Genomic DNA, 14,107 nt, shown 5'->3' with positions numbered 1-14,107 from the left:
ATCTCAAGATGCATCAGGAATGTTGATTGGTCAGTGTGTTCTTTCAAACTGGCCATTTCTCTGGCAGTCTGTTTCAGCGAATGTAGTAAGAACGAATTGTATTCTCCAAACACGGGGAAATAAAATCACAGCTGGGCATTCTCTCAGCAGCAGGCATCTCATCGTGAACACTCCCATACTGCCTGGCTGATGGTGCCCCAAACTGCCAGAATGCAGAGAAACTTCTGTCACAGAGATCACTGTGAATTGGAATGAGAGGACTTCTGTGATCTCAACTGAGAGGACTTGGAGATTAGTCTCTGCACAGCTCTCAAAGCATCCTTTCCTGGACTTAACCTTGCTTGGAGTCTGAGTTGGTGGCATGTTTCCCTTTATTCTCTTCCCTTAGAAAACAGTGACATGGTCCTCCCCTGCTACTGTGAAAACACAGGTGCACGGGGTATTTATTGGCTCCCTTCAGTCAGACACATATGCAGCACTACAGCATGCAGGTGGGTTATGTTGTTTGTTGTGAAAACAGTTCAGTAATAGAACATCTTGGGCCTGACCTGGGAGTTCACCTTGGCTGAGTACAGTAAAGACATGAGCAAAAATCTGGAAGTAGGCATGACAGAAAGAAGGGCAATCACATCTCGCTAGGGTGGCAAGCCCTCTCAGATAACTGTTATTTGCTATGTTCATAATGTCACCCACCCTCACTATGGCATATCTTGCTCTACCACTTGCATTCCTGTTTAAAATGCTGAACGCTCTTGGTCTCCAGCAAGAGAGTGTGTCTGCCATTTAGTCAGGCTCACGTTACTCATGGGATTGGATTTACGGAGGGCAAACAGATCACGACTGTAACACTGCCACTTTACTTCGTCCAACTATCTTACCTCATTCCATTCATTAGATTAAAATAAAATAGAGACATTTATTTGGGCAAAAGAGAATTTCCCTGTGACTCTCTCAAAATAATAAAGGTTTCTGGTTTTGTTTAAAATCATTCTCTGCCGTAATCTCTGTCCATCAAGAGCTGTGGACTGTGGGGATTTAGAAGAAGAAAACAAAGGTTTCCAAAGTAGAGCCCATGGGCTAGTCCACATTGCCTCTACTTACCCACAGAATTTCTAGACTCTAAATCTGGTCCACAGCCTGGCTTATGCCCCAGGGTCCATAATGAGAAGGAAGGAATGAAGAAACATTACTTATTTCTTATTCATTGAGACTTATTTGAAAGAGACCATACAGACTATGTGACTGACAATTCATTATATCCTCTCTGGCCTTCCAGCTCCACAGCCCTCCCAACAGGGGGCAAAACAACTATACCCGACACTCCTTTGTTCTGCCATGCTTACAGTGCTTGCCAATCATGAGATCAAACCCAGACTTCATGGCTCTTTGAATGTTCCAAACCCTAACAACCCTCCCTTGCTCAACTCTTCTCTTCAATCTGACATCCTGTCAAGTATGCAACTTTTTATTCGTCATTATTTATCTCTATACTTTTTTCATGACGTATGACTCACCGGAAACCAACATCCTCAGCCAGTCGCGTATCATTTCCAGCCTGAATTCCTTTTCTTAGCCAGATCTCCTACAAACTTGAAGGTGCAGCTCAGGGTTGACTTTTCAACAGACTGTTTTGTAGAGGAATGTTAGGTTCACCAAGGCTGACTCTTTATTGCCTTACCCATTCATATCTATATGACTATTCTATCTGTCATGAAACATCCTAAGAACTCTGTACCACACTATTTAGCACTTTGTTATCGAATCTTTTGTTACTCCCTAAACATTTCACACACATACAATCACACATTAAGTCTTATCCCCCAAATATGATACTCTCCACTCATTGTTTCAATATTTACCTGTTACCATCCTACCATGGGAGGGGTACTCTACTAAGAACTGGGGACTATATAAAACGTAAAAGACCTGATCTCTGCTTTCAAGGAAATCACAAACTATAAGTCAAGGTAAGGCACATGCAGAAATAACTAACAGGAGGTACTAAGTGCTATGTCACAATGAGTAAGTGGAGAGGTGTCATTACTTAAATTTCTTAAAATCATCCCATGGTGCTTTTATTTGTTACAGAATTGTAGGCAACCCCTAATTTAAATAATTTCTAATTTTAAATTTGACAAATTATTCTAAGTTTATAACACGGTATATCAAAATTGTCACTCTAAAATCTTTTGTATTTAACTTCATTTTATATATTAGCCTTTCTCTTATATTTGGATAAATCTATTTTAAGACATACCTCTCCCCCTAGAAAGAGTCTTAGTATGGCTTATTATTACAATGGCTATCAAATTTGGCATATGGCAATATAACCTGGACAGTTAATAAAATTACTATTCAATTTACTGAGGCCATACTCCCAAGTATTTGGATTCAGTAGGTCTTGGTTACAGACAGATAATGTGCATTCTTGGAAAACTGCAGATGATGTGGTGTCAGCTATCTCTGGAGAACATTTTGAGAAACATGGATCTAATTACATGCAACAATTCTTGAAATACTAGTTTTCCTCCGTAACTATAATTAAGTAAACTAATTTTCATAGTTGGTGAAACTCCTATCTGAAGAGACTTCTTCATCACTGCTTTTCCTATTCCAAACATTACGGAAGAAAAGGCTAACTTTGGCCCATGGTTAAGGCTGAGCCTCTTTTTCTGGCTCATACAGACATGGGTCTCAGAAGTTCAAAGCCAGATCTTAAACAGTATGTGTCACTGAAACAGGTAAGATGAAAATAGACAGAATTTCAGACTTAGGCTAACTGGATATATATTTTCAATAAAACTTATTTTGATGAATTCTGATACAATGAAAAAATGGTGACATTTAATAGAGTTGATTTGAATGAGATTTTTATGATTTTTCACTTCTACTCTTTGAACTTTCAGAAATGCAACCAAAGCATATTTCAGCTCCTCAAGTCTTCACAACATCAAAATCATATTCTTTAAACTGACGTTTTATGAAGGCAAACAACTAGAAACTCTCCAGTATTGGAAAAACTATATGATGAAAATGCCCCAGCTTGAAATTGGGCAAAATCTGATTTAAATGTAGTCATCATGTCATACATATACCAAAAAAAAAAAAAAATAGACAGAAGCCTTTATTAAGTACACGTTATGGGCTAGGTACTATACTACACAGGAAAAGATATTAGTTGGTTTCCCAGCAGGAAGCAGCAGTCAGACCTAGAGATGGATTGCTGAAGAGATTTAATCCAAGGAATATATACACGAGAGTTAAGAGAAACTGATAAGGGATGGTACCGGAGCTCAATGACTGTAACCAGAGAACACAGACAGCAGCAAGGCCTGAAGAGGCAAGCGGAGTCAGCCACTAGATTCTCAAGAAAGCCTACAGGTGTAAGTGAGGAACACCGCCAGGGACTGAAGTCCTTGGTAGAAGAAGCCATTGCCAGTTCTTGGCCCATAATGGAGGAGGCTGACAGAATAAACACCCTGATCTGGCATCTCTGGTATTCTCTTTGGTAGAGAGCAATGGAGCCCAACTGATGCTTCCAGTAAGGTCAGCGCCTGGGAGCACAGAACCTGGTAGAGAAAGGAAGACAGTGGATCTGGAGGGACAAATGGGAAATATCCAGCGGCACAGATGAATAAGGCACTCTCTGCCCCCCTCCCTGAAATGGGGCATGGAAATGGTGGCCTCTTGTGGAAATCTCAAACTGCTCAGCTGGGGGATTCCTCAACAGAATGCATAAGGGACAAAAGAGTATTCCTCACTCTTACATGATAATCTTCTCATTTATTACCTTACTTTCATCCCCCCCCCCCAAAAAAGGATAAATTGTTTCAAAGCAATGCCTCTTGTCTTTTTTCTTACTTCTGGACTTTGGGTGAAATTCTGCTGTCTGGGAACACTGCTTACCAGGGTTTCCAAGTTGTGTCCCAAAGCTGCTGGGCGCCTGCCGGACGGAGAAGGAGCCATGCTTGAATAATACGCATTCCCAGAGTTACTGGTGTGCAAATGGAAAGGTGTCTTTCTCTTCCCTCAGGCTCAGCCAGATCCAACTCAATCTCAAAATAAAGACCATCTTGCCCTGTAGCCTGTTTTCCAAATAATTTCTTATCTCACTTGTCACCAACATTAAAGTTCCCTAACAGGCATGAGATTGCGAACTGCTCTGTAACAACATCTATCAGTCATGTCTCAGGATGATTAAACCTTCTCTGATCCACTGTTACTGCCAGGGAGGACCAGGGTTTTTACTGGTCTGGAGTTGGCCCAAATATGTGAAGTTCCTTGCCATGCCTCTTCCGAGGATAACAAAAAAATGGGTCTATCCTCACAAAGAATGATTGGTTCCCAAAGAAGCTCTAGATCATCAAGTAGCTTCAGATACTACTAGCTGAAAGATAGAAAGAAAGAAAGAAAGAAAGAAGAGGAGAGGAAGAGGAAGAGGAAAGGAAAGGAAAAATCTTCAGGATGGAGATTAAGTTGGATTTGAAAACTCATTGTCTCCTTATGAGGTAAAAAGAATTTTGGCCCTATGCCTACCACACTTCAATTTCTGGGAGTTAGCCAAAATTGGGGATCAGTCTCCAGGGACTACAGGTGGATGGAGTAGGACAATTTCTGAACTTATTTTAAAAGGAACCAGAAAGGAGAATGTGTCCATGTGTCCATATAATAAATGGGTATTTTACTGCTGCTTCCTCCTTGATCTTGCCATTACCAGCCCAGTAAGCGCCCAGGCACTAGAGTGCTAATGAACAAAAAATCCAGCGTAAAAGCATGGCTTTATCTCCAAATGTCTTCAGTTCTTGAAAATTCATTTCTCTCTAAGACCTCCTATCCATTTTACAACCTGAGAGAGAATACAAGCACATATACAAGAGCAGCTCAAAAATAGGGGTGCCTGGGTGGCTCAGTCTTCATGCGTCTGCCTTCAGCTCAGGTCATGGTCCCGCGGTCCTGGGATTGAGCCCCACATCGGGCTCCCTGCTCAGCAGGCCTGCTTCTCCCTCTCACTCCCCCTGCTTGTGCTCCCCTCTTGCTGTGTCTCTGTCAAATAAATAAAATCTTAAAAAAAAAAAAAAAAGATCATGTCTAAATCCTCCCACCGGTCCAGGTAGCCAAGATGCTGGGTCTTTTCCTTATGGTTTTGTAAAATCTCTTGGAATCTTTTATGCATATATGTCATTACTATTAAGGCAACATGCCTCTGCTCAAAGTATGGCCCTAACGTTGCTGTGTTTTGGGCATGTGGGCATTTAGAATGGTCTGGGAAGCAGGTAATGGCTGGGACCTAAATGGTTGATGGTTCTCCCCTGGTGGAAAGGGAGATGGTGGCCTCAGTGACTCTGTGTGGAATAGTATGTGCCCTGTCTGAGCCCATCCGGAGGCCTCCACACGCTCCACAGCAAAGCTAATGCAGGAGCATAGCTGGGAGGCTCTACTCTGACACACATCTGTCAGGAAATCAGGGGCTTGTTTTCATAGGTTTGTTTTGTTTTGTTTTTTTTAGTTTTTTTTTTAATTTATTTTTTTTAAAGTACTCTCTCCACTCAATGTGGGGCTCAAATTCACAACCTTGAGACCAAGGGTTGCACATGCTACCAACTAAGCCAGCCAAGACCCCAGATTCCATGAGCTCTTAAGTGACTCAAAAAAACCACAACAATAACAACGACGACAACAAAAGCCAGGTCAGGTCTTTGGAGAAATAATAATTATAATCATAAGAAATAGCATTTGTTGGACATCTGCTCTATGTTTGTATGGACTCTATTATTTAATCCTTATACAGTCCATAAAGTACTATTACTCTCCCCTTTTACAAATAAGGAATGTGATGTGCAGAGCATGGAGGTACTTACCCCCCACAGGTACCTGTGTTATTAAGGCAGTAAACCTTGAGACTATCAGAGTCCATCAAACCGGACATGATTGCAGTCATTAATGGAGTATCACTGGTTGCCAGACCACGATGGGTAGGCCTTTACATGAGTCATCTGGAACAAACTGCTGCTAAAAGAGATGAGGTTCAGTAAGCTCTGAAAGAACACACAGCCTCTAGTATCTACAGTGGGATTCGAAGTCCAGGTCTTCTACACTCTTTCCCTAGGCCACACTGGTTCACTTCACAACTTCCTTTAGGGGGCCCAATGTGGGACTATTTTTAGTTTCGCCAAAAAATACTTACCTTGAAAGAATGAAACACAAAAAGGCAGGCAATGTAAATGCTCCGCTGTCCATGTAAGGATGGGAAAGAGTATAAAGAGGAACCGATAGTAATGGTGCAACTCAGTAAATGCCAGAGATGTGGCAAGGTGTTTAACACATGTTGTATTCTCGGATTCTGACAATATTTCAACATCGTCTGTCAGTAAAACACTATCAGTCAACTGGAAATTACAGAAAACCCAAGCTTCTGTTGTTTTGCTGTCCGGGGGGGCACCTCCTATTGCAAGGGAGCTTGCAGAAGCACGATTTTCGTGCAGTTTAACACTCCTACTATGCTTCCAGGATTATTTAATAATGTCCTATCTTTCTCCTATGACCAAATGCTTCAAGATCACCTCCCACATCCCCAGATATAGAATCAGCCATTTCTACAAGACTTCATTTTAGTTTTTTGCTGTTGTTTTTCTCATTTTTGTTTTTTTGTTTGTTTTTTGGGGGAGGGGAGGCTTCTGTTTCCATGGACTTCGTTTTTCATTTATTTCCTATCTCTTGCTGTGTTTTCTGTGGTGGCTGTTCTTCAATGCACTACTTGTAATTTAGTCTTTGTTGAGAATTTTGTTTTTCTATTCAATGACTTAGCTTGCTACACATTTCATATCCTGTTTTCAGGCCATCACTTCCTGTTTTCTGGTCACCTGTTCTTTTGAGATCCTCTATTTGTGCTTTGTAGCATTCCTGCCTAACTAGAATGGCTCTTTCAAGGACCTGTTAGTTTTCTGTTGACTTTCTTTAGTTCTTTTTGTAATGTTAAGTTATAATATTCATCTGCTTTGTGGAAACCATTTGCAGGTAAATATTTCTACTATCTATAGGAATTGGTGCTACACTCATTTATGATTTATTCTACAGTATCCCTGTGTGCAGGCAGAGCTTCCCCACAGGATGGAATTTCCTAGACTTCTAGTAAGAAACGGGGCAAGAGATACAAGGATGTGTCAGGATATCACTTCTAGCTTCACAGCTCACAACTCCCTCCTCTGTCACCACAGAGAGTGTCTTAAATATGGTCATCTCTGTAGCTAGCCCTGCTCTCTCAGAGCCCAGCCTGGTTCTGGTAACCTCCCACGAGCCCTGGGTTTCCTAGTCCCCTCCACAGCCCTTTCTTCCATTACGAGGCACTTTCAGACACTATTTCTTGATGGGTACGTCTGCTATCTGCCACCTCTGGGCTCCTGAACACTTTCTGAACCTGGTATCTTTCAACCCCAGCACTCTTAAGGTGCTCAGTGTCTGGTATGCTCACAATAGTCCTTGCTCATTTGGGAAGCAACTATCTGCTGGAGAGGTCTGACATATAACAGCCTTCAGGAACCTCTTTGTCTGCCCTCCCCTCCCCTGCCCTGCCCTCACATTCTTTACCATCATCTGCTTCTGTGTGGCCTCACCTTTGTTGTAATCCATATGCCAATGGGAGCCTGTGTGTTTTGTCTGTCTCCCAGTTTCAGTGAAAATCTAGTTTAAGGTTTGTTTTTAATTTCTCCCTTTTTTGCCACAAGGTTTCCATCAGAAAGGAAATATTCCAAAATGAATTGCTTGGTTATAAAACTCTTGGTTCTAAAGTTTGATTTCCAAACTTTTCTACACAGCTGTAACAGTAGGTATCACTTACTAAGAGCTGCCAAGGGCCAGGCTCAGTACTATGTCCTAGAGATATAATGACTCAGTAGAACAAACTGGAGGGCTAATTGCTGCCATCATCTGTGTCAGATGGGGTAACTGAGGTCCAGGAAGGGTAAGTAATTTGCTTAACCTGTCACAGAAAGGATAAGTTAGAAGAACTGGGATTTAAAACCAACTTGTTCTAAACCCAGAGCCCAAACTCTGAGCCCATGACTTGCCAATTTTCCTGCAGCTATCAATCTTTCAAGATTGAAATTATTTCTATGCATGTCCTAGTGTGCATACAACAGTGCATCCTGTCATGGTTTAGGACCAAACATAAAGACCTCGCTTTATAAAATGCACTAAGCAGGCCTCCCTGAGAGCTTCACATAGTTTTCATTTAACCTGGAAAGTGGAAATCTGATCTCTAATTTTCATATGAAAAGATCAATATGGCCTACACTGTAGCTACACACATAACTGGAGATCTTTGAGATAATTTGAGAAGTTTAAGAACACAACCACTGGTAACGCACATAATCTCACAATTTTAAGAATGTCAACACTACAAATGGAGTTAACTATACACTGTGCATGTCTTTTAACAAATGTAGGTGTATGCTTTGATATTTTATCTTTTGGCATAACCTTTTATTATGTACATCCTGAAGATAACAGATAAACATGAAGTGTCATTCAAGTATCTATTTTTCATGAAGAATTATTTCTTGAATAAAATTTAAAGAACACTAATGACAACATTAAGTAAATCCCCAATGATGACTGACATCCCTATTAATATTCAGGAGCACTCCATCATTACTGGGGGGAGTGCAACTTTGGAAGAAGGACAGTTTCCTAAACATACTCTATGAGCCAGCAATTTCACCCCTTGGTATTTACCCAAATGAACTGAAAACTTATGTCCACACAGAAGCCTGCACATGGACATTCACAGCAGCTTTATTCATGGGGGCCAAATCTTGGGAGCAACCAAGGTATCCTTCGGTAGATGAATGAATAAACCATGCCACATCCAGACAACTAAATGTCATTCACTGCTAAAAGGAAATAAGCTAACAAGTCATGAAAAGACATGGTGGAACCTTAAACACATATTGCTAAGTGAAAGGGGTAAATATGAAAAGGCTACATACCATATGATTCCAACTGTATGACATTCTGGAAAAGGCTATGGAGATACTAAAAAGATCGCTGGTTGCCAGGGGTTGACGGGAGGGAAAGATGAATCAATGGAGCACAGAGGATTTTTAGGGCAGCGAAACTCTTCTGAATGATACTGTAATAATGAATACGTGTCATCACACATCTGTCAAAACCCACAGGACATCAAAAGTGAACCCTAATGTAAACTGTGCACTTTAGGCGATAATGACATGTCAACATAGGTGTAGGATGCGGATAGTGAGGAAGGCTGTGTTTGCTGAGGGAAGGAGCAGAGGACATCTGGGAACTCTATTCTCCCCTCAATTTTGCTGTGAACCTAAAACTGCTCTTTTTAAACAAAGTCCATTTTTATTTTTTTTCCAAGATTTGTCAACTTATTTTGGAAAGAGAGAGTGAGCACAAGCTGGGGGAGGGGGAAAGAGGGAGAAAAGCAGACTCCCTGCTGAGCGCAGAACCTGCCATGCCATGCTCAATGCCCTGACATCAGCACCTGAGCCAAAATCAAGAGTCACAGGCTCATTTGCCTGAGCCACCCAGGCACCCCAAGCAAAGTCTACTTTTAAAAAATTCAATGTCAGCCACCAATACCTTTGGGAAAAGTCTATTCAGTAACAGCCTGCAAGTCTGGAGTGTATCACTCCTTTTCTACTGTAAAATTAACCCTAGTGTATTTAAGAACATTCACGAACATTCTGACAGTGAGAAGTAAATGATATACTTTAAAATTCCTAGCTATATCTGACTACAATAAGTGCTCAACAGATGTGAACTGAAAGGTCAGGAAGGTATCTATATGAATCACTTGGGAAGCTTATTCATATGAAGATCCTGATTCAGCAATTCCAGGGTGGGGTCTGAGATTCAGCATTTCAAACAATTTCCCAGGTAATGCTGATGTTGCTGGTTCCTCAGATCACACTCCATGTGGTAAGAATTGCTTTGCAAATGGGTGGGACTCTGAAGAGTATTCCTGCTTAAGGGTGGTTAGCCGAGGAGAAATTCTTCTATTCAAACTGGTTTGGAAAATGATGACTATATGGCCACCTTCTTGAAGAATGTGGTATGCACAGAGACTTTAAAAGCTCTGTTGAACTTGGCATAACCCAGCGTTCTCCAATCATTTATGTCCATAGTATCTTATTATCTTTCTGAGCGAAAGCCATTAATCATCTTAATATTTCACAGTACACATTTTACAGAATGATGATTTATACAGGTTATGAAAATAAGAAGCACACAATTTTAGCATAAGGATAATTTAATTCCTACGAAAATATTTTAAATCTAAATTACCGAGCCTCATTTACCTGATTCGCTTTATGTGAAGGAAAGGACCACACCAAGTGGCACGTGAAGCCTAGAAAGCACTGACTTACCTAACTATTCATCAGGAGGAGAACAAGTAGGGGACAAAAGTAGACTGCAGAATCTCTGCTTGCTGCAGAATGCTAAAGATACAATATTCCAGATTGGGTGGCCAGGTGCATGTCAGAGATGATCAGTGAAGGGAAAAAAGGGAACAAAGTCCTTCACTTTCTTGACATAAACTGTCAGGTAAAGGAGAATAAGATCACCTGTTTCTTGCTGACTCAAGAGTGTTCTTGACTGTCTATCTCCTCCGCAAGCAAAGGTACCAGTATGTATTTTCTTTAAGGTTACAAATCAAAGAGATATGAGCTGTCTGGCCCCACCCTCCTGTCAACTTGAGTGGAGGTGGAAAATAGTTTTGGTTCTTCTAAAAAGAGTAAATAGTTTTGGTTCTTCTAAAAAGAGTAAGTGCACAATTTTATCAATTTACATACTGTGAACCAGACGTGGTTAGGCCAACAATCTCTTCAGATATCACAGTCTGACAATTACACTTGCATCCTACCTTCCCACCTACAGCTAAGAGGGCCAGTCGACTGTGAGGAGCCCTCAAAGCTGTTCCCAACAGACTGCAAGATTGAACTTGAGATTGACACATAAATATTGTTAGTTTCTAGAGCTCCATGACTTCTTTTTGAAAAAAGCTAATGGAGTAAAAAGTATATGAGAAAACAGAAATAGTGAGCAAACAGTAGAAAAATACAGGGTGACATCTCTTTTAAAAATAATGTTTTGTACTTACTTAAAAAAAATCACAGAAAATACTGATGAAAAGATAAACAAAATGAATTACAAAATTCTTTCAACTCTATGATAGGTTTGAAATTTTTCATAATAAAATTGGGGGAAATTAAAGATAATCATGATCATTAAACTGAACATAACTTCTAAACCTGTGACTCAGAGATAACCACTATTAATATTTTGGCATATTTCCTGTCAGAGATTTTTTTCCTGTCTTACACATTATTTCCTTAATATACACGGACTCATGCTGTGTAAGTAACATTCTGTAACTTAAATATTTTCTGTTATTAAATAGATATTAAGAATATAGTTCTATGCCATGTAGTATGCAGGTGTAGAAGATAATTGATTTAACCACATTACTACAGTTTTCATACAGTTTCACAGTTTCATAAACAATCAAATCCTTCCACAAACAGCCCTGAGAATAAAAATTCTTAGTATTTTCAACATTGCAGGTGTTTTATAGAAGAATAATCAGTATCAACAATAGGCCTGAGAGACTGTTTTTTTAACCACACATTTTTCCCATATTGCTCTACAAAAGGAAGGGAGCAGCTTGTAGTGATCAGAATCCAGGCTTTCTTGAGAATCAGGGAAAACATGATTTCATTTCCAGGTTTGTCACTTAACTCTGTGACTTCAGGCAAGATGTTACTATATATCTAGACCTCAGTTTTCACATCTGCAAATTCTGAATAATGATACTCAACTCCTCATAGATGGTGCTGAGCTGAGGTGAAATCAGGTTTATGCTGTGTACCTGGGGCCGCTTGCTAGGCTTCACCTGTTCTTTTCTGAAGACCTTGGGCAGGTTCGATCTAGCTGCATCAGTGTCTTTTGCTTAAAAGTAATACCTCACAATGATAAAAGGCTTTGTGATAATTACTGAACCTGTCACTTGATTTGGGAACTATATAAATAATCAAACCTCTCACAAAAGTAAGTATGGCCGCAAAAGACACGGAAATGGGGTTTCAGAATCAAAATTCACGTCTCCCTCTGGGAAGACATGATGATAACCCTCAAGCCACGTGGAGGGAGACTAATTAATCCCTGGGCTGCTGGCTAGATTTCCCTCTTTTGAGGTCCTCCTTCCCCCATGTGATCCATTTCACTCGTCAATCACAGAAGTTTTTTCTGCAATGCTGCTTTCCTGGGTGAGGGCTCTACTCACTGTATACACCAAGTCTCTCCCCATTCTCCTGCAAGTGTTCACGACAGGGCCTTAGGAGGCCTATCTCCATTCTTTGTTTCCTACTGCGACACACTCGATACTCGACACACTCAATACTCCACACACCGATACTCTGCAAAATGCGGCCTGTCTCCTGTCAGCCAGCTAGCCAAGGCAAATTCCTGCTGCGACTCTTGCTCCTGATCCCTCCTTGAGCTACCTCTATGTTTTCTACCTTGTTCTAAAGCTAGAAAGCTCTAAAGCTATGTTTTCTAGCTTGTTGCACCATGTATTTTACTTCACTTTGTTTTTAAAAAAACTCAGAAATAAATAAAATTACAATCAATTCTTGATTAGAATCTGAATCAGCGGCATAAATACCACCAAATCTTCTGTGAAACTGCCCTGAACATCCCTTTTAGGCAGCAGCCACTCAAGGAATGTTCCCATGGAAACAATCATGTTCAATATTACCTCAAGTGCATTAAGTGCTAGGTCTAGTCTCAAAGTCAATTATATTTAGCTGAGGATAATCTGCCTTAACTCCCATTAAATTAACTCCTTTTACTAATAATGTTAATATTTATAGTATCTATTTTTCTATTTGCAGTTTTTCTAAACTACAGAGCCACAGTTTATACGGAAAAAGTGAACAGATACATTTTTTAGACAATTCATATTTCCTATTCTTTTAAATGATCTTTTGTTAGAGTCTAAAAAAATATTCCCAAAAATTTTTACGAATTTGAGTCTTGTAATTTACAAAATGACATGACCTCTCAATATTTCAAGTAATCACTTGTTCCCCCTACTTTAGAGACTAATCAACTCAGTTCATCCTTAATATATAAAAAATGCAGGCTCTTGAACAGGCCAACAGAACTGTGATAATATAAATGGTCTGTATGTGTTCTGTCTAATATAGTAGCCATAGCCACAAAGAACACTTGAAATGAGACCAGTGCAACTAAGAAATGGAATTTTTTAATTACTTTAAATTTACACAGCCGTATGTGGCTAGTTACTACTGTACTATAGAGCACAGCTTCCAGAATACTTCTGATAGAAATGCCTAGCATTAAATACACTGTATACTTATCTTACATCATAACAGCAATGTTTCCATTTGGAACCCTGAAGCTCTTTTCTGACTTACTCAGAGTGCACATTCAGCCAGTCCCATTCTGCACCTCATTATCTCCTATGCATCAGTGTTATTTATAAGTATCCACATCTTTTTCAAGAGGTTATAAACTCCTCGAGTGCAGGAACCACATCTTTCTCAATTCTGTATGCCTCACTGACCATACCATAGCACATCGCATTTTATAAGTACTCGGAGTTTGCAAATAATAATGACAACCTTTTCTCATTTCAGTTTTGAAATGAGAATGACATGATGGCATGCTTCCCTTAGTACTGACTGCTCTGTGACCTGGTATAACTTAACTCCTCCAGAGTTTAAACTCTGTTCTCTGTGTTGTATTATAAGCCTCCCAGAGAGTACATTTTATTGCTCTGGGAACAATCTAAATCAGAACTCTAGAAGAAAAATACCAAGATTTATATCTTTGCTGCCATGATATGTTTTAAAAGAACCAGAATAGACTTTTTTTTTTTTTTTTTGCAACACTGTATCAAGAAAAGGAAGTGATGGTAAACTAGAGGTCTGCAACCAGAGAATTAAAAAACTAGTAGGTTAAGTGCGCCCTTCAGTTCCCTGGCTCTGTCTGGAGGCATTGTTTCATTGATCCTTTGTGACAAATACAAAAGAGAACACTAGCTGATCCTTTGTGACAA

Source organism: Martes martes, assembly GCF_963455335.1.
Source record: "Martes martes genome assembly, chromosome: X".
NCBI lineage: Eukaryota > Metazoa > Chordata > Mammalia > Carnivora > Mustelidae > Martes > Martes martes.
The sequence above is the reverse complement of the archived record's forward strand: the minus strand, read 5'-3'. Positions refer to the sequence as shown.